Here is a 23,097-nt window from a genome sequence, read left to right on the forward strand (position 1 = left end):
TTTACTTCCATATAGATGTAGATTTTTAACACTTGGTTTTTTCCCGAAGAATATTTCAAAAGGTGTCTTTCTTTCTATAGTATTCGCTAATATTCGATTTTTCAAGTATACCGCTGTACAAACTATTTCCGGCCAGTACCTTTTATGTACTTTCGCTTCCGCTAACAAGCAACGCGCCATGTCCATCACTGTTCTATTATACCTTTCCGCTGTCCCGTTTAATTCATGTACGTATGTTGGGCAATTATTTATTCTTATACCTTTATCCCTAGCAAATTTATAAATTCGATTATTTAAATATTCTTTACCATTATCGCATCTTATTATTTTTAACCTCTTGCCCGTTAAATTTTCGGCTTCATTTACGAATTGTACGAAAGAATCAAAGACCTCGTCTTTTGATTTTATACAATAGATCCTAGCTATTTTACTATAATCATCGATAAATGAAATGAAATATTTTTCTCCATTGAATCCGATAGTCTTAAAGGGACCACATACGTCCGTATGAATAATTTCCATTATTTCCCTAGCCTTAGTTCGATTATTTTTGAAAGGTAAGTTATGCATTTTGCTTTCTATACACACCCTACATTTCAAAAGTTCCTTTTCAAATTCATTCCGTATGCCAGTCACTAGCTGCTCTTTACCCAAAATCTCTAAATATTTAAAATTTACGTGTCCTAGCATCCTATGCCATCTTTCCTTTTTACTCATACCACTACGTTCGGCGCTGTTTACTAAGTGCTTCTTCCCTTTCAATATACTTTTTATTCTATATGTCCCATTCTCTTTGAACGCTACAGCTGTAAGTTTATTATCCTCATCTATTACTTTCGCAATATTTCCTTTGGAAATAACCGTATTCTTATTGTCTGTTAGTTTACCTAAACTAATCAAATTTGCGGACATTTCTTTCGCGCAAATACTTCCCTCATATTTATTTTATTTTGTTTTCCGAATGCTTCAAAATAACTTATAACATTCCCAACTTTTGTCGCTTTTATCGGTCTATTATCGCCTAAATATATATTTACCGGTTCTTTTAGGTCGATAGATTTATCGAAATAATTTATATTATTAATTATGTGATCGGTACAACCGCTATCTAATAGCCACACTATTTCGTTCTTACTTATTTCATTCGTCCCACTGCTGTTTGCTGCGTGCGCCGTTGCTATCCATATGCCTGCTCTTGAGTTTCCATGCTCGCCCGTGCCGGTTGTTGATTGACGATGAAAGTTTCCACGTCCCCTGCTCGTATTGCCTTTGTTCCCTCTTCCTCTGTTTCGACCACGTGTTGGCCCATGCCAATAGCCGTTACTGCTTCCCGCTTGGACGCCATTTTGACACTCTCTCGCAATGTGTCCTAATCTTCCACATCTGAAGCATCCTTCCTTTTTTGCAGAAAAGGCGATGGTTTGCCTTTCTCCTCGATTGGATATATTTTTCTTCTCTGTTATCTCTATTTTATTTTTCACATACGCTACCGTTTGATTCTCTTCTTTCAATGCGTCTATTATGTCCGCTATGTAGCTGTATTCTTCGGGTAACGTATTCAGCATGTAATTCAGCTTTTCCTTCTCATTTACTTGTGCGCCCGCACTGTTTAATTCATTGATTAATTTTTCGAAATCGTTAAAGAATGATGCTGAATCACTGTAGTTCTCCAGTCTTATGTTTTCCAATCTCCTGCTGCATACGATCTGCAGTGCCGTCGACTCTTTCAAGTACATTTCATCGAACCTTTTTATTATATCATACGCCGTTTTTCCTTCCCTAACATACTCCAATTGTCTGTTCGATATTGCACTATAAATTATATTTATCGCCTTCAAATCCTTTTTGTCCCAGTCTTCATCGTCTCTTTCGTTCTTCATTCTAGTTGTAACAACCTCGCATTCCTTATATTTGAGAAACATCGTGATTCTTTGCTTCCACATTCCATAATCCTCACCATCGGATATAGGTATCATGATTTCCGATCTCTCCATTTTAATTGATTCTTCTCTTTTTCTTTTCTTACTCAAGCGTTCCTACGTGCAGTCTTTTGTCTCCACTAAGACCTTGACGCCCTCTGGCCCTTACACACACACTCTCATGTGCAGTGTAAATGTATCACTTCCCTAACAGGTTTAACCAAACGAGTGGCACAATAGTACATCGATTCTCTTCTTCTACCTTTGATTTTCCGATTACAACATTCCACACGATCTTTACTTCCTTCTGTGTCATCTCGCCGAATGACATGTAAAAGGCCGTTTAGTCTTTCTGCTGTTCCAGAAGTTGATGAAGTATTCTTGAGGTCGGCGTCACGAAAATGCCCAATTAATTGACCCATCAAGCGACGTACGAATTGCAAATGCGTTATTTTGTTTTTATTCTTTTTCTTCTGGTTTGCGTTATATAATAAGTAAGAATTTATTGTTGATATTTCCAATCCGCAAAAAAGTAATTTTCGCCACCATTTTTGGGACTTTCGTATAAAACGGTATGTAGCTGTTTACTGGTCTGCTTTACACCGCCCATATATTCGTGGCGGCACTCGACGACGGAACTCCTTTCGATGGCTTCGCGATACAAAGCGCCATATCATGAAAGTGTAAGGCCGACATGCTTCCTACATCCTTCCGTCGAATATTTGGAAGAAGACGTACGTGGCAACGGTCGCGAACGCCTAACGAACGCGTGCGTAGTGCGGATATCGAGGGGCAAGAAAAGAAAAGAATCTGTCCAAAGATTCATTAGGCCTTGAACAGCGAAGTGCGAAGGGTCCAATGTAACAGCGAAGCAAACATAATCGAAAAGCGTGGAGCGTTGATTGTTGACTGTTGGTCATTAATAAACTATATTGTTGAACATCTAGAGCATTTCTTGGGCACACCTTAAACCACCTCATATTTATCGTAATTTATCCGACATTTGGCTTCACTATATTGGTTGTTCCTTCTCTTCGTGTTCTTTTAGTGATGTTTAGTGATTGTTGTGGTAGCACAAGTGCTAAACATAGTCACGATTCGTTTGTCTCTCCAAGGTAGTAGTAATATGTCTGTCTCCGTAGGCAACGATATCATTTTCCGCAATTTTTCGATTTTTTATATTATTCGGAATAAATTTTCTATTAGTTTGAATAGTTATGTGACATTTCATGCTTAATAAATGCATCAGCCAAGGCAATATAAGTAAAATAACGGTCGGCATAAATATGGTATCCTGCAGCTTCAAGGTTTGATTGTGATAAGTTTTGGTACAATTGTAAAACTATTCTTGTACTTATTGGGAGATTAGGTCTGACTAATTTCTCAGTCGTGAAAATGCCATAACATGGCAAAAGTTTGTATCTAACTAATATTGGCATCCGCATGAACATAAATTTAGTTTTTGTGCTTCATTTGTTACTTCATTTACATGAAGCATCCAAAATATTTGTAAAAATCGGTCTTTTCTAACGGACAAAACACAAGATTCATTGCAAACAAAATTAGTCGAACGTATACCAAAACTCTTAGGAGTCGTTTTACAATGCAAATGAATATGCAACAAAATATTAAAGTTAAAATTATTAGGTTGTTCCAAAAGTTCTTTCTGCGATCTTCGCATCCCGCCTTATCAGATAGCGTCTAAATAAACGTATTAGGTTTTCCCAAAAGTTTCTTCCGTTTTATAAGGAAATAATAGACGCACAACACTTTTTGTTTTGTATTATTTTATTGTATTATATATGATCCATTTTGTTCTAACTGTAGAACAAAAAATAGAATAAAAAGATATGTAGAAATAACTGTAGAACAAAGTAGATCAGACATAATAGAAACTTTTTGGATAACCTAATACAACCTAATCTGTATTCTGTTGATGATATAATTATCAGCCGTTTTGTAACTGTACAAGTGTACGTTTCGTTCTGAATAAAGCATATCTTAAACCTTTCTTTGCATCTTGAAAGATAAAAGGTAAAAAAAGGCGACGTGTTAAGTTAAAATCATGCTTTAAAAAAGGCAACAGTGTTAAGGGCATTGCATATGACTTATATCACGTCAATAAATGTTTAGGAAAAGTACAGTATAAAAGAAGATTTGATTGTACGGGAGTGCGTTTCATCCCTGTCGTTGATATAGCAAAACGTAGGAAAGATTGGGAAGTTGCTAAGTAAGCTTCAGTATTTTGTTTAGGTAGCATTAAAGCGAAAAATTTGTATCGATAATTAATAATTTTGCGTTTCAATGAACATGATGCTTCAGGGATAAACTTTTTGAAATTGTAAATCTTGTTTCAACGTAACTTCGAAAAGCAGAAGTCGATGTTAAAATCATTGTTTGTGTCCAAGATAGCAAAAAGCAAAAGTTATTTAATCTCATAAATGTAACGTTGAGGCGTTCTCGTTTATTCAATGACATATTTTGACCTCGTCTTATGAAAATCTGGTAGCTGATTTGAGATCTTGCGATTAGATATGTGTATATAAATAACGAAATTATAATTTTTCCTAAAGATATACTACAAACTTGAGAACTCGATAAATCTTCTAGCACACCGAATTTATTAGACCGCTTAACAGATAATCAATCATTTTAATCTTAATAGTTTCGAAAATATGAAATTGGTTTTTCAGTTACTTAGCTGTCGAATGACTTTTGCGATTAAATTAGCAGTCTATTTTATCACTCACAATAAATTAAACTTGTGTAACGTGCAAAATGGGTTTCAAAACAACTTACTGACAATCACGAAGAAACCAGACTGAGTGTGTGCAGGGAACTTGAAGAATGCTATTTGACCAAAGGAACTGAATTATTGAAAGAATTGTGACTTGTAATGGGATCCACATAAAAGTGAAGATGTTGAGAGAAATATATCTGAGAACTAGGGTCCATAAGACCAGGATCGGCGTAGGAGACGACAGTACAATTAAGGACGAGTTAGAGACTATTCAAATGTAAGCGTTTGCCGAAAAGCAAAGGGAGTGGGATGAGTACAAGAAGGATAACTTCACAAGTAAGTTAATACCAAACGAACTCCTATTTGCCTATCCTATCATTTCATCTGGGTATTCGTTAGTAATGCTGTGCTGTAACTCATTGTATGCTTGTCTAAACCGAGTAATATAGCTCTGTACGCTTTCGTTAAACCCTTGTCTAGTGTCTCGTAATTGATCCTGGTTTTCACGGACCGAGGTTCGAGTCGCTAAGTTCTGTCGTAGTGCTTGGTATAAATGTGCGTATTCTGAGATGTGCACACTACGTATTGCCATAGCTGCTTTTCCCGAAATTCTCTCAGTCTTAATCATTCTTAGCAGTAAGTACTGTTCGCTACACATTACCCTCATCTCTTCGACCTCTCTAACGAATTCTTCCACTCCTATATCATTTTCGCCGTTAAGTTGTGATATACATCTTATTACGTCTGTAGCTTTAAGCTCTGGTTGCGTAGAACGTTGGAGAAACGCTCTGCCCTCGGGTGATTGGGGTGGCTGAGGCATTGGAGGAGGTTCTCGGAAGGCTGATTGATCCGTGGTGGGGTTTATTTCATCTATAGTTATCAGGGAACTGGCTTCTGATCCATTTCTCATTTGCATGCTTGCTAACTTATCGTTTATTCGTGCGATCTCTGCTTCGAGTAGGTTAAATCGTTGCGTGGAGGTCTCGCGTTCTTTCTGCCATGAGTCTATTATAGCCCTAACTGTTGGGTCTATCCCACTACTAGTTGAAGCGGCGTCAACCATTTCGGTATTACTTTCTTGTGGCGTTGCCATTGTTATACTACTTGTACTGTCTGTGCTATTTGGCAAAAGAGCTTAGCGTTCGCTCACCTTGATCGTTTAGCCCGTAGGAAAGGTTCCGTTGCGGTGTTCCTTTGTCGAAACGTCAGAGGTGTCTGCTCTGTTGCAGTGGTCCGTTGATCCTCAATCTTCGAAGTTGACCGTAGCCCGAAATGCGTAATTTCGTTTTCTAGAAGCTGACTGATCCTGGCACGGATCGCCAAAATGTCACGTAATTTTTAGGGTTGGTTGCTGGAAATAAAATATAGTTGAGTCGTAACACAACAATTAACTTTGTTTTAATCAACCTTTATTGTGAATTCACCAATCACAATGTAACACGCACTGAATTAGCATAAATCACAATTCACTCCAACCACGTTATGTAAGACTTAGTTACAACAATACATTAAGTACGCGACTTATAAGGGTAGAGACCGATATAGATATGTTGACTATTCTAAGGATACAGAATAAGTGAAGTTTTACTGACGATACTGTGTCTGAGGAAAGCTAGGGGTGGGTGTGTCTAAGGACACGGGACTATCGGATTTGTTGATGACAATTTTGGTTAAGGAAGTGAGGGTAGTAGACACCGTCTCCGATTGGATAATAAGAAGGTTGGTGGACCAGGAAGGGTTTTAGCCGCCCTCGCGAGAAAGTTGCCAACGGAACATACCAGATGTGGAGAAAACCAACTTTCTAAGCTAACACGTGGTAGACAAAAAACGTAAAGGGAAATCTAAGACAGGAAATACTCGCTTGGTCCGAAGGACCTTAACTATGAAAATGCCAAGGCCCCTGGTGGGCACTTAAGACTATTGAGGGTGCGCGCCAAGGATATGCAGACATCTGGGTGCCATCCTGTCCGTGGTGTGTGGCCTGGTCTCTGATGTGAATTGACTTTACAGAAGAAAAGTTGTTTCGTTTTAAAGGAAGTGCGAATATTAACGTGCGAGCAGCTGCTTATTGCAAGGAAACGATAAGGTCATCGCGAATTCATAACTCTCGTTCGTAATTGAAAAATTGTTTATCGGGTATTGTATCGCGTAGTTTGGACTTTACGTGTTCGGAAGCCGCCTATATATAGAGATTCGTGTACAGTCGCGCAGTTACTCCAAATTGCAAGTTTCAGTTGATACGAATATGAGTATACGCGAAATATCCGCTTCTCTCAGCAATCGGTAGGTATAAATTTGGTCATTAATATCATTGGTTTTAATTCTGTCATTATTCAAATAAATTCGAACAGATGCACAGAATTTATTCTTGCTCAATAGTCGAGTCATTGTGAAATCTCTACTTTCTTTATTTATGGAACTCCTATTTTCGAAAATATCGTTTTGTTTTTTTTTTTTGATAATAGCAAATAGTATTACACTTAGATTTCTAAGGAACTAAATTAATTGACTAAAAGGACTAAAATATAATTGAAATTAACTTGTTTATATTACTTCCTAATTTTATAGATACATTCTAGTAGGATAAAAACTGTTGTAATTATCGATTCGAATATAGTTAATGCTAAAGAAAACAAAGAATTACTTTCAACAGATAAATCAACTTTTAAAAAGCACCATGAAGAACCGGTTGATAAGTGCAACATTTGTCAGCAGTGTTCTCTTTGCGATCCTTCTCGCCCACCTGCCGGTTACTTTATCGAGTTTCGAATCGATCGAGGATCTTCTGCCGATAATAGGCGCATGGATCAAAATATTGTTAGAAAACGTTGATCGCCAGTTGAAATGTCCCGTGTTTCACATTGCTGTAGACAATAAATGCGTTCTGATGGGTTAACGTTCAGAGCATTCAAATTTATATCATGAACACGTACATTTACGTTTCTGTTTCTTCCGTTTTCGCTCTTCGACATTCGCTTTGAATCTTGATCGACATCGATGCCGAAAGATTCAATGACCGTCGATTACTAGCTCACTGAATCTGTGTATTCAGGATTTTGTTTACTGTCAACTTGAATTATAAAGAATGTATTGTAATAAATAAGGCAATGAAAACGTTGAATTGATTATAATTTTGCTGCAAAATCCACTTAAATTTAGATGCGAGTGTTTAGAAGAAGAGAAATGTTTACAACTACGCACTTACCTACTAAAATTCAGTCTCCTTGTTGATTTAGAGATGATTTGACTTCAAAACGAAAGAAAGACACGTGTCTCGTTACTAGCGAAGAGTCGTAGAACATAGAATATATTAAAAGGAACAAATACTTTATAATACTAATTATGCTATTAATACCAATAACTAGAGCTCATCCATAATTCTAACGAATTATTGTTAAAAATTCTCGAGGTACATTATGTTAGGGAATATGTACGAGACACATACACGATACATCAAAAACGATTGTAATACTTGAAAATGAGAATGTAGTTCTTTTTACTATTCGGGCACCAGCAAGCTTGGTTAAGGTCGTCTTGTCCATTCCGACGACCAACCGATACCTGTGAAACTTTTTCTAATTATTTTTTTGGGGTTAACCAAACTATCGTGCATGCTCACAGTTGAATGAAGAAAAATCAGAATGCGAAGCAGTCTTGGCAGTTGAAGGACCAAAGGTCGGTTTTCCAGCGCCTGCATATCAGAAGCGCGTTGATGATTTTAGTCGTGGATCGTGCTGATCTTTCTAGCGTTGGTCACGTTTTCGTGCGTATTTTCCGTTTCTCCTAGAGTTTAGTTGGAATCCGTAGATTAAATCCAGTTAGCGCCAGTTGTTGAGTGCGAATGGGAGGCGGGAATGATGCGAGAAATGACATGCACGATCCTTGTACGATAACGATGTATGTTTATTATTACAAGCTTATCTCTAAAGTCTGGGTGAACTATCCTCCACTCAGCAAAGTTATTACTAATATCAACAAAGATTATTTGTGTGATTAACAATGTCCCTTTACTATTCTAAAGTGGAAATAACAAATACACAGCACCCTTCGAATTTGACCTACGAAACGAATTTTTTTCATCCTTGACTAAATTCGCGATTATGTTATTTCGATCCTACCGACGATATTCGATATATTGCGAGGAGGTTCACTCAAGATATCGAACGCTAAAAAATAAAAATTGATTTTACATCGAAAGGGCTACTTTTAGAACTATGTCGATATTTATTTCTCCCGGTTGGCACTATAAGCCCTTTGAGTATCGGACACCTTTTTACACAACCTGTATACGTCAGTTAGCTATCACACTTGAAACGATTACGGAGAAAACATAATGTTCGGAATCGCAAGCTTTGAAATAAAAAAATAAAATATGATCGCGGCAATAATACGCTAAATTGTACGTACACAGTAGAACCTCGATTAGGAGAGAAAGAGGGAATTTTTACAAAGACTAAACTGCATCCGTTTATTCGCATCTTGTCCGCGTTTGCCCAGCCACAATTTTCATTTGTCTACCCTTCAACAAATATTATCGCCAAATGTTCAATAATGTGATAATTTCGGTATAGCGTATCACACTAAATATTTAGTTACAAGAAGGCCGAACAACGTCACGTTGATCAAACTAAAGGAATATAAACGGAATAATACAGAAAAACTTGGAAATTTTTGCGAGCAATCGTTACAGCATTTGATTCAGTGAACACAGGATAAAAAATAATAATATTCGTTCCTTTACAACAAACGTAAAAACAGGGGCATGTAACATAAAATGCATAACACATGCTGCTCGATATATGTGCTACCTTATTACTATTATCTCATAAATACGCCATCTAATTGTATTTTCAATACAATTTTTATATTTCTATAAATGTTATTGTGGTTGAATGTATTTTAACCGCCTAGGGATTTTTAATTACACACAATTTTCGGCTAACATCGTCGTGTATCGTCCACATTCCTGCTGTATTACAACAATAAACTATAAACCGTCCAAGCGTATAACCTGTAGTGCCGCTTAAAAGGTATATTTCATTTTGACTCTGAAATTTATCGGATATATCGTTTAATTATATTCCATCCGGGTATTCGATACAACACCGTCAGCATGAGATTCAATAAACCGTTTAGTTTTTACTGCCACCTCCTTCGAAATTAAAACCAAAGAGGGAGCAATGCCGGATATGCTTCTTTACAGCTCCATCATTTTTAAATCGGAACAATCAAACAGTTTACACTGAAACACTGCGAATGTTAGAACGGTTCATCGTTACAGAATGGCTGAGCTGTGAGAAACAAGAACGATTGCCGCAGAATATAAACGAGACAAAATATAAATTGATATAAGATGCAGTGAAGCAAATCAGTCGCAGGCCATTCGTTTTATCATTTCCTGATGTCCATATTAGAGATTTTATTGAAAGATAAAAAGCTGAGGTAGACTCGTGATTGTACTGATTTTGAATTAGACATTACAGTCCTTCTAATTTTCGTCAGAAAATAAGCTTTTCTTACGGATGGAATACTTGACACTACCGTTGCAACGAACAATTAACGACCTGGTACGTTTCGTTCTAGATAAGCGACCCGCATATTGCGATTACAGATGGCTGTATTAGCATGTACATTGTCAGAGTAATCAACAGTCTCAATTTAAACAAGATAGATTTTTTTATATAAACAGAGTAAGAAACGACAATACAAATGATTCATTTTGATTACTATGTTTTATATTGTAATACTTGCATGTTACTATATCAGGTAGATATTCAAACTGGTAAACACTACACATGCAAGGATATTCTCGAAAAAAGCACAATATTATCTGTTGCTTTGAGAAATTATGGAATCAAGGTGGAAGACAGAATCTCCGTTGCAGCTGAAAACCATCCACATTACGTGGTATCGATATGTAGCACGTTATTTATCGGAGCTACATTTGCACCGTTGAATCCAGCATATACAGAAAGTAAGATATTCTCCAAGCAGCTTTTACGAATTATTTTATAATAACAAAGAAATTAATTTAATTAAAAGTACGTGCGTGTTTAATATTATAGAAGTTTAACGAAGGCAGAACGTAAAAAGTGGAAAGAAAAATTTGCTCTTCTTTTTTGGAAACTTGCATGTTTCTGATAACTCCACTGATTATGCCATATATAAGTTAATGAAATCGAGTCTCGACTTTATTATTTGCCTCGAGTTTATTATAGAATTTTACAACTACTAGAAACAGAGATCATAAATTAGATACTTTAATTAAAGACTAAATTTATTTACATTACATTTGCAGAATTAACAATAAAAGTCTAGAAACAGTACTTACTCTAACACCAATTTTTATAATGTAGTGTAAACAATAATTGTTAATATTAAATTGTTAAATATTGTGTATATAGATGCGGAAATTAATAATCACTTATATTCTCAATATGCGTTACTCCGTCACCTTTTAGAGATACAAACTATACTAATTTTTAATCGTATACGATTAAATTGTATTTAACTACTCCGAATATCTTCTCAGAGTAAACATTCTACGAAAAATATGTTATTTCAAAGAAAGTTGTTTCAGCCTCTCCTTGCGGAGACGGATATCGGAAAAAGCTTTTGTAAGGCTTTTCGAATATTTCTAGATCTTTTGTAAAACTGTCACCTTGTTACGCGGAGTGGTTAAGTTACGCGATGCAGCATATGCGTTATTTAATCATATCTAATGCAATTTTTTACGTAGGAGAATTTACGCACATGCTGGAAATTTATCAGCCACGGGTGTTGTTTGTATCGCGACGCACTGAAAACATTTTGGCGAAAATTGCATCTACTGTAAGCTGGAATATGAAATTAATCGAATTGGATGATAAACCTCTTGATGGAAATATAATAACCTGAGACAAGGTTTTGGAAAAATATCAAAGTATCACGGATCTCTATGCGTCTTCACCGGTGCAGATAGATCATAACAGGAAAAGAATGGCAGCTATTTTATGTTCTAGCGGTACAACAGGCCTTCCAAAAGGAGTAATGTTGTCTCATCGAAATTTGTTACTTTTCATCAAAACTCTAAGGTAAATATATTAAATTAATATACACAATGTATCCGGTTGATCTAAGACCACACATATATTTCGAGATTTATTTTTTATTTATGCTAAATTTAAATATATATTATTCGTTTTATATGATTAACAAACCATTCTTTATTCAAATCAACTATATAATATTTTCTCTATTGTTGTGCTTCTTAACTCTTATCATTCTAGTTGAAATAATAAATATTCGATTCAATTGCATTTTGTTCTTAATCGAAGTGCCCCAGGATCAATGGATATTCGACGCGGATACCGAATACTAGTTTTCTTGCCATTATTTCACGGTTATGCGTTCGGAATGATGAATACGGCAATAAGTTGCGGTGCAGCTGTGTACATAATGCGAAATTTCGAGTTAGAAACGTTACTCAGTTCCGTAGAAAAATACAGAATTACGCATATACCATTGGTGCCTCCAGTTTTTGTTGGTCTTGCGAAGCATCCAATGGTGCCAAATTGCGATTTCAGCAGCGTGAGAGAGATCGTTTCCGGTGCGACACCGCTTCCGTCGGATGTAAGTTTTTCGTCCAAACTACCTAACGTAATACGTTATAACGTTATTCTATAAAACGTAATACGTTATAACGTTATACCATAAAACGTAATACGATATAACGCTATACCATATAACGCAATACGTTATAACGTTATTCTATAAAACGTAATACGTTATAACGTTATACTATATAACGTAATACGTTATAACGTAATTCTATGTAACGTCATACGTTATAACGTTACACTATATAACGTAATACGGTATAACGTTATACTATATAACGTCATACGTTATAATGTTATACTACCTAACGTAATACCCTATAACGTTATACTATCTGATGTAATACGTTATAACGATATTCTATATAACGTAATACGTTATAATGTTGTACTACCTAACGTAATACGTTATAAAGTTATACTATATACCGTAATACGTTATAATGTTATACTACCTAACGTAATACGTTATAACGTTATTCTATAAATCGTAATACGTTATAACGTTATTTCATATAACGTAATACGTTATAACGTTATTCTATGTAACGTCATACGGTATAACGTTACACCGTATAACGTAATACGTTATAACGTTATTCTATGTAACGTCATACGTTATAACGTTATACTATATAACGTAATACGTTATTACGTTATTCTATATAACGTAATACGTTATACCGTTATTATATGTAACGTCATACGTTATAACGTTACACTATATAACGTAATATGTTATAACGTTATTCTATAAAACGTAATACGTTATAACGTTATACTATATAACGTAATACGTTATGATGCTACACTACCTAACGTAATTCGTTATAACGTTATACTATTTAATGTAATAAGTTATAACGTTATACTATGCAATGTAATACGTTAGAACGTTATTCCATAAAACGTAATACGTTATAACGTTATACCATATATCGTAATACGTTATAATGTTATACTACCTAACGTAATACCTTATAACGTTATACTATCTAATGTAATACGTTATAACGATATTCTATATAACGTAATACGTTATAATGTTGTACTACCTAACGTAATACGTTATAACGTTATACTATATAAAGTAATACGTTATAATGTTATACTACCTAACGTAATACCTTATAACGTTATACTATCTAATGTAATACGTTATAACGATATTCTATATAACGTAATACGTTATAACGTTATACTATATAACGTAATACGTTATAACTTTATACCATGTAACGTCATACGTTATAAAATTGTACTATATAAAGTAATACATTATAACGTTATACTATATAACGTAATACGTTATAACGTTATACCATATAACATAATACTTTATAACGTTATTCAATGTAACGTCATACGTTATAACGTTATTCTGTGGAACGTCATAAGTTATAACGTTACACTATATAATGTAATACGGTATAACGTTATACTATATAACGTAATACGTTATAACGTTATACTATATAACGTAATACGTTATAACTTAATTCTATGTAATGTCATAAGTTATAACGTTATACTGTATAACGTAATACGATGTAACGTTATACTATATAACGTAATACGTTATTACGTTATTCTATCTAACGGAATGCGTTATAAAGTTATACTATAAAACGTAATACGTTATAACGTTATACCATATAGCGTTATACTATATTACGTAATACGGTGTAACGTTATACTATATAACGTAATACGGTGTAACGTTATACTATATAACGTAATACGTTATTACGTTGATCTGTATAACGTAATACGTTATAAAATTGTACTATATAGCGTAATAAGTTGTAACGTTATACTATATAACGTAATACGTTATAACGTTATTCTTTATAACGTAACACGTCATAACGTTATTCTGCGGAGCGTCATGCGTTATAACTTTACTGTATATAACGTAATACGGTATAACGTTATACCTATATATCGTAATACGTTATAAATTATACTATATAACGTCATACGTTATAACGTTATACTATATAACGTAATACGTCAATACGTTTTTCTATATAACGTAATACATTATAAAATTATACCACATAGCGTAATAAGTTATAACGTTACTCTATATAACGTAATACGGTATAACGTTATACCTATATATCGTAATACGTTATAATGCTACACTGCCTAACGTAACTCGTTATAACGTTATACTATCTAATGTAATACGTTATAACGTTATACCATATAACTTTATACTATATAACGTAATACGTTATACCTTTACACAATAAAACGTAATACGTTATAACGTTATACCATATATCGTAATACGTTAGAACGTTATTCTCTAAGACGTAATACGTTAGAACGTTATACCATTTGTCGTAATACGTTATAACTTTATTCTGTGGAACGTCATAAATTATAACGTTACACTATATAATGTAATAATAACGGTATAACGTTATATGGTATAACGTTATATAGTATAAAGTTATTCTATAAGACGCAATACGTTATAACGTTATACCATATAACGCAATACGTTATAAAGTTATTCCATATAACGCACTACGTTATAACGTTATACCATATAATGTAATACGTTATAACGTTATACCATATAATGTAATAGGTCATAACGTTATTCTATAAAATGCAATACGTTATAACGTTATACCATATAATGTAATACGTTATAACGTTATTCTATAAAATGCAATAAGTTATAACGTTATACCATATAACGCAATACGTTATAAAGTTATTCCATATAACGCACTACGTTATAACGTTATACCATATTATGTAATACGTCATAACTGTATTCTATAAAATGCAATTCGTTATAACGTTATACCATATAACGTCATACGTTATAACGTTATTCTATAAAATGCAATAGGTCATAACGTTATACCATATAACGTAATACGTTATAACGTTATACTATATAACGTAATACGTTATAATGCTACACTACCTAACGTAATTCGTTATAACGTTATACTATCTAATGTAATACGTTATAACGTTATACTATATAACGTAATACGTTATAACGTTATACCATATAACGTTAAACTATATAACGTAATACGTTAGAACTTTATACCATATAACGTAATAATTTATAACGTTATTCTATGTAACGTCATACGTTATAACGTTATTCTGTGGAATGTCATAAGTTATAACGTTACACTATATAATGTAATACGGTATAACGTTATACTGTATAACTTAATACGTTATAACGTTATACTATATAACGTCATACGTTATAATGTTATACTACCTAACCTAATACCCTATAACGTTATACTATCTAATGTAATACGTTATAACGATATTCTATATAACGTAATACGTTATAATGTTGTACTACCTAACGTAATACGTTATAACGTTATACTATATACAGTAATACGTTATAATGTTATACTACCTAACGTAATACGTTATAACGTTATTCTATATAACGTAATACGTTATAACGTTATTCTATAAAACGTAATACGTTATAACGTTATACCATATAACGCAATACGTTATAACGTTATACCATATAAAGTAATACGTTATAACGTTATACTGTATAACGTAATAAGTTATAACGTTATACCATATAATGTAATACGTTATAACGTTATTCTATAAAATGCAATACGTTATAACGTTATACCATGTAACGTAATACGTTATAACGTTATTCTATGTAACGTCATACGTTATAAAATTATACTATATAAAGTAATACATTATAACGTTATACTATATAACGTAATACGGTCTAACGTTATACTGTATAACGTAATACGTTATAGCTGTACACTGCAAAACGTAATATGTTATAACGTTATACCATATAACTTTATACTATATAACGTAATACGTTACACCTTTACACTATAAAACGTAATACGTTATAACGTTATACCATATATCGTAATACGTTAGAACGTTATTCTCTAAGACGTAATACGTTAGAACGTTATACCATTTGTCGTAATACGTTATAACGTTATTCTGTGGAACGTCATAAGTTATAACGTTACACTATATAATGTAATAATAACGGTATAACGTTACATGGTATAACGTTATATAGTATAAAGTTATTCTATAAGACGTAATACGTTATAACGTTATACCATATAACGCAATACGTTATAACGTTATACCATATAATGTAATACGTTATAACGTTATACTGTATAACGTAATAAGTTATAACGTTATACCATATAATGTAATACGTTATAACGTTATTCTATAAAATGCAATACGTTATAACGTTATACTGTATAACGTAATAAGTTATAACGTTATACCATATAATGTAATACGTTATAACGTTATTCTATAAAATGCAATACGTTATAACGTTACACTATATAATGTAATACCGTATAACGTCATACTATATAACGTAATACGTTGTAACGTTATACTATATAACGTAATACGTTATTACGTTATTATATCTAACGTAATACGTTATAAAATTATACTTGTCGCAGATAAGAGGACACCGGTGCCTTCCCTCTGAAACCTCGGGAAAATCCATAAAAACATTGTAATTAAAATCTACAGTTGTAACTAAACGATTTGCCGTCATTCTAACCAATTGTATTTGTTTGAGTCTTGTGACAATGAGCTTGGGCTCAAGGCGACAATTAGTCGCCGAACGTGGCCGCGGTGAACGGGACGAACTCTCCATTTAACAAAGGCATTGAGTGTAATATCGAAAAATAAGGATAGAAATTTTTTTTTTCGATTACTTACAATTTATTAATAATAAATTGAATATACAAATATAAATTGGACAGAGAACGATATTTAACGGAAACTAAATGCAATACTCGTATCTATATCAAATAACTTTACAGTTATTGGACCACTCTCGTCACAACGAATCTAACACACACACTCTCTCTCTAACAACTCTATCAATTCTCACGACTCTACTCTTCGACAACTCGAAACCTCTAACGACTCTACTCTTCAACGACTCAATTAGCTCTGATCTCCGCCAATACACTCCTGCCCGGTCGTGCTCGTTCTTGCTCTCGTCCTCTCACACACATACACACTTTTCGGCTCACATACTCTGGCCTCTCGATTGCCACTCCTTGAAATATGATACCGTACCTCTGTTTTGACGCTGCTTATCCTTTCTCGCATCGCTGTTACTAGGCGCTCTTGGATGTAAACAAACCACGAAAGACGACGTACAGGGTTTTTTTCTATTTTCAACCGACCTCTAATTCAAATCTATTCTACGATATTACATTGAGTAATCCTATAGCTCTCCTTAAAAGAAAGATCCGTAGCGGCACTTGGCAGTAAACATTCCAATGGTTTCTGTCCCGTAGCTTGCCACACGCAGATCCTATTCTCTGGGCAGGATGTTTACCAGATGTCGACGCGTCTCCACAGTACGTGATCGGCTAGCCCGAGGACCGTCATAAACACTAATATCTAGTTACCTAAAATCCTTCAACAGATACACAGTCTTTGTCCCAGTTACGGGAAGACAGGAGAGACCTATTTTTCCACGAACGACTCTCCCTCTAGCACTTCTCCCACTAGCAACCCTCCCTCAAGGGCAGCTAGCATCCTTTTCTAACTACCGATATGGAGATTGGCCAGTTAGCAGCAACGTCAATTTCCCTTACTTTCCGAACATAGGATGTCCCCGACGAATCCGATGATCTCGTGTCCGTAGACACACCCCCTCTTAGTTTTCCTATGGGGTATCACCGGGACGGAAAGTCATTCTCTCTTGCGGTCTCATCGACAAAAAGGATTAACTCCTTACGGTCAGCGAATATTAACACAGAATCCGACTTAGATTTTTGCGAGTGCGTACGACTACCGTCCCGTTGTCCGTGGATTCGTTATTGAACCTAGGATCATTGTCATTAGTCTCTCGAGTATCTAATTACCACGGTTACTTGTCCGGTTCTATGGTAATCGCATTTGTACCAGTCAATGTCTTCTCTATTGCATAACGACAATGTGTAATCCAAATGAAGATTAGTGTCACGCCCCTAACTCTAATTCTAATGTAAACCCGAAATTTAATCGGGTGAAAATTAGAATTTAAGGCGCGTAACTATTGTTTGTTCGACCAATCGCGGGGAGACGTAGTCGCTAGGAGAGACGTCAACGGGAGTCGTAAATTCCCGTTACGATTATAACAATCGACACCACGACTTGATCGATCCCCTGATTTCCGTTGAGATAATAGGGGTGATTGAGTTTGTATAACACTATGATTCACAGAATTATTAATTATATATTTCCAACACTTAGATTACACTGATGAGCATAGATAGATAGATAATCACTTATCGCACGAAGATAAGATAGATATGTACGTTAGAGCAGGGCTCTTATAATTGGATTTAATGTATTAGTGGACGTAGCACTATAAGATATTTAGCAGAGGAAATGTATGCTCGACAATACCGAGATGCCTCGATAGGCATTAGCGTTAGACTTAGTAGTTGACTTTTCCAACGATGTAGAAGAAGTGAAGTTGAGTGACGATGCTGTGTCGGAGGAAAGCTAGTGATGGGTGTGTCTAGCGCACGGGATCATCGGATTTGTTCATGACATTTTAGATCAGGAGGTGAGGCCAGTATACATTGCCTCGGATAGGACAAACGAAGGTTGGTGGACTGGGAAGGGCCTTAACCGCCCTCGATAGAAAGTTGCTGGTAGGAAGCATCGTACGTGAGAAAAGCTAACTTTCCCGTGTCAAGCCGTAGTAAACAATAGTCTTTGGAAACTGATTTAGAAAAGATATTTGTTGGGTCTGAAGGACCTTCGTAGGCAAGTGACTCGGGTTTATGACGGGTGCTTAAGGCTATTGAGGGTACGCCGTACGGAAGAGCGGACATCTGGTGTCCGTCTGGCCCGCGGTGTGTGACCTGGGCCAGGCAGAGAGTCGCCCGGCGTAACAACGATTCTTCGATTGAATTAGCCATCGTTTTACACAACAGAGATTATATTTACGCGAATATACAAGATTTTACAAAATATTATGAATATTGAGTTTAATGAATGATAACATTAACAAACGATAAGTTTAACTAACGATTAGATTAAAGAATAATAAGTTTAACGAATAATAAGAGTAACGAATAATATGTTTTACGAATAATAAATTTAACGAATATTGAGATTAACAATTAATAGGTTTTACGAATAATGAATTTAATTAACACTATTAACAATGTTCCTGGGTTCAAGCGAATCCACGGTCAACGGGATAACTCTTTTCTATGCGTAGAATAATTTTTAAACACAAAAATACGATTCCTGAGACACTCGGTAAATTGCTCGATGTATCACTTTCCAAGGCGATCACACGAATGAATATCTGATGAAAATCTTTTCCGCTATACGACTGCATTTGTTTGTTATATGCTCGCTGGAGACATCGAGAAGGTTCCAATCGTTGTTGCTAGGCAATTTCTGTCAAAAGTTTGTTGTATACTCTTTGGAAACATCGAGAAAGATCCAAACGCCGTTACTAGGCAGTTTCTGTTTGGAGATTGATTCCTAATACAACGTGTGTCCCATTATATCGACATCTTTAAAGTACAATTCTATGTGATTTCTAGGGAGAACAATACAACCGATCCACACCTTCGTCAGGCAAAACGTTTATCCCGTGACCGTGGCTACGTTCGGCGACCAGTTGTCACCTCGAACCGACTTTCGCTATCACAAATATCGAACAATTACAAATGACAACAATTGCTTAATTACAGCTATGATAAAATCTAGGCTAAAGCATTAGAAGATTTTCCCAAAATTGCAAAGGGAAGGCTCTGGTTTTCCTTTCATCTCCGACATATATATATATGTCGGGTTTACATTACAATTAGGGTTAGGAGCGTGAAACGAATCTTCGTTTGGATTACACGTCGTCATTATGCAATAGAGAAGACATTGGCTAGTGCAAATACGATTATCATAGAACCGGACAAGTAACCGTGGTAATTAGATACTCGAGAAACTAATGACAATCATCCTAGGTTCAATAACGAATCCGCGGTCGACGGGATGATAGATGAACGTACTCACAAAATCTAAGTCGGACGCGTAATATTCACCGGTCGTAAGGGGTTACTCTTTTTCATCGATGAGATCGCGAACGGGAATGACTTTCCCGCCCCGATGATGCCACAGAGGAAAACTATAATGGGGTGTGTCTAAGGACACGAGATCATCGGATTCGTCGAGAAAAGCCTTCGTTCAGAAAGTAAGGGAAATTTGCGTTGCTGCTAATTGGTCAATCTCCATATCGGTGGTTAGAAAAAGATGTTAGCCGTCCTCGAGGGAAAGTTGCTAGTGGGAGACGCCGCTCGTTGAAAAATAGGTCTCCCCTATTTTCCCGTAGTTGGGACAAAGACTGTTTGCCTGTTTGAAGGACTTTAGTTGACTAAATCTTAAGATTTATAACGGGCCCTCGAGCTAGCTGAACATGTACTGCGGAGACGCATCGACATCTGGCAATCATCTTACTCGAAGAATAGAGTCTGCGTGTGGCGAGCTACGGGACAGAGACCGTTGGAATGTTTACTGTCGAGTGTTACAACTATTTCCTTTTTAAGGAGAGCTATAGAATTATTCCATGCCTTTGTTAAACAAAGCGTTCATCCCGTGACCGCGGCTACGTTCGGCGACTGACTGTCGCCTCGAGTCCAAGCTCATTATCACAACTCTCGAACAATTACAATCGGATTGAATAACTACAATTGTTCAATTACAGCTATAGTAGACTCTAGGTTACAATGTTGCGGGATTATCCAAAATTCCAAAGGCTCCGGTGTTCTTTCATCTCCGACATATATATAGAATGTTGTAATATTTTCGGAAATCTGGCGATCGATTTGTGAAAACTCAACAATCGATTGTCTAAGTCTTCTCTTTCTCCTTCTGGCTCTTAACTTGCTTTTTTCTTTGTTCAATCTTCGCTTCTCCAAGTCCTGTTTTATTTTCTATCCCAAGTCCCCGTCCTCCTCTATTCATATCGTTCGACCGACTCCCAGTAAACACAGTGAAAGTCAAACCGTCGGTTGATATTCTAAATTCTATAGAATTTACATATATATAATGTTTATTGCCTAAGAAAAATATAAATTACATATGTGTATTCACAATAAACAACGAATTTCTATTTGAAAGTTTTTTTTTTATTTATTTATTTGGATTTTACAATTTGTCCAGTAGGACATTTGGTAAAATGTTGTAGCTGTATACCAATATAACATGTGGGTGGCTACCCCCAGCGGGGTACCACCATCGTGTTTGTTGGGTTATGTCCTCTGTGAGATCGGTTGGGTGTTTCCTTTTTAATCTTCTTTTTATGCTTGATGTGTCGACCGTTTCCGCTGCCAGCCGGTTTAGGTGCATTGCTATTCTTTCTCCGTACCTTCTTGCACTTTTGTTGATCTCCTCCTTGACCGTTGATATTCCCAGGTCTTTCCGAATGTCCTCGTTTCTAACGTACCATGGCGCGTTTACTATTGTTCTGAATATTTTAGATTGCGATGCCTCTATTTTGATTATATGGCTCATTGCTGCTGTTTCCCATAGTGTTATTCCGTACGTCCAGATTGGTTTTATGACCATTTTATATATTTTTAGTTTGTTTTCTATGCTTAGTTTGGATTTTCGACTTGTTAGCCAGTACATTTGTCTCCTTGCCATCTGTATTTTGTCTATTGTTGCTGTAATATGCTGTTTCCATGTGAGTCGTGTATCTAAGTGGAGTCCTAGGTATTTGACTTGCCTTGTTTGTATTATGTGTGTGCCGTTTAGTACAATGTTTGGTGGTTTCTGTTTTCGCAGTGTGAATGTAATATGTTTGCATTTATCGGGGTTTGCTTTGATTTGTTTCGCTTGAAGCCACTTTTCTATTTTTGTGATATGTTCTTGTAGTAATGTAACTGCTGTTGCAGGGTTAGTGTGCCTGACTGGTACAGCTGTGTCATCCGCGAATGTCAGTATTTTGCTATTGTTAGTTGTTGGTATGTTGGCCGTGTATAATGTGTATAAAATTGGTCCTAGGACGCTTCCTTGCGGAACTCCTGCCTTGATTTCTTTAGCTTCCGAGTGTGTCTTTTTGATTTTTACTATGAAGCTTCTGCTGCTTAGGTATGATTTGATTAGTTGGTATATCTGCCCCGAGAACTGTTTCCTGATTGATTGTAGTAGGCTAGTGTGGTTTATTTTATCGAATGCTTTTTCGATGTCCATAAAGAGCGCCGTGCAGTATTGTTTTGTTTCCAGCGCCTGTAGGATTTCATTGACGAGTCTTTGCGTTTGTTTTATTGTGGAGTGTTTGTTTGTGAATCCGAATTGGTGATCCGGTATTAGATGGTTCTTCTCTATTACTGGTTTTATCCGGTCGTAGATTATTTTCTCTACTATCTTAGGGAACGCCGGAAGTAGTGAGATTGGTCGGTAGGACTTGGTTTCGTGTGGGTCCTTGCCTGGTTTGGGTATCATTATGATTTTTGCCAGTTTCCAAGCTTTTGGAAAGTATTGTATTCTTAGTATTGCGTTTACTATTATTGTGGTTTGTCTTATCGCTTTTGGCGGAAGGTTTTTCAAGATTTTGCCGTTAATTAGGTCGATTCCTGGTGCTTTATTGTTTTTTGTTTTCTCAATTATGTTTCTGATTTCTTGTGCTGTTGCTTTGGGTATGGTGATTGTCAGTTGGTGTACTAGTAGTTAGCGCATCCTCGTCCGTATGACTATTGTGGTTGCTATTGTTGATGTTGTGTGGGGTGAACGTGTTGCCTAGGTAGTTGGAAAATTGTTCAGCTTGCTCTTCGTTGCTTCTTGC

At 35.6% G+C, this 23,097-nt stretch overlaps 2 protein-coding genes and 1 pseudogene across 2 annotated transcripts in view; all 3 read left to right on the forward strand.

The window, feature by feature from the left end:
- LOC126875922 (uncharacterized) overlaps positions 1 to 23,097 on the forward strand; it is a 258,532-nt gene that overhangs the window by 225,581 nt on the left and 9,854 nt on the right. The window lies entirely within an intron of this gene.
- The window catches only part of LOC126875919 (uncharacterized), an 87,918-nt gene that overhangs the window by 44,809 nt on the left and 20,012 nt on the right, over positions 1 to 23,097 (forward strand). The window lies entirely within an intron of this gene.
- Positions 10,055 to 12,355, forward strand: LOC126875921 (luciferin 4-monooxygenase-like; annotated as a pseudogene).

The sequence above is a fragment of the Bombus huntii genome, unplaced genomic scaffold, assembly GCF_024542735.1.
Source record: "Bombus huntii isolate Logan2020A unplaced genomic scaffold, iyBomHunt1.1 ctg00000060.1, whole genome shotgun sequence".
Lineage (NCBI taxonomy): Eukaryota > Metazoa > Arthropoda > Insecta > Hymenoptera > Apidae > Bombus > Bombus huntii.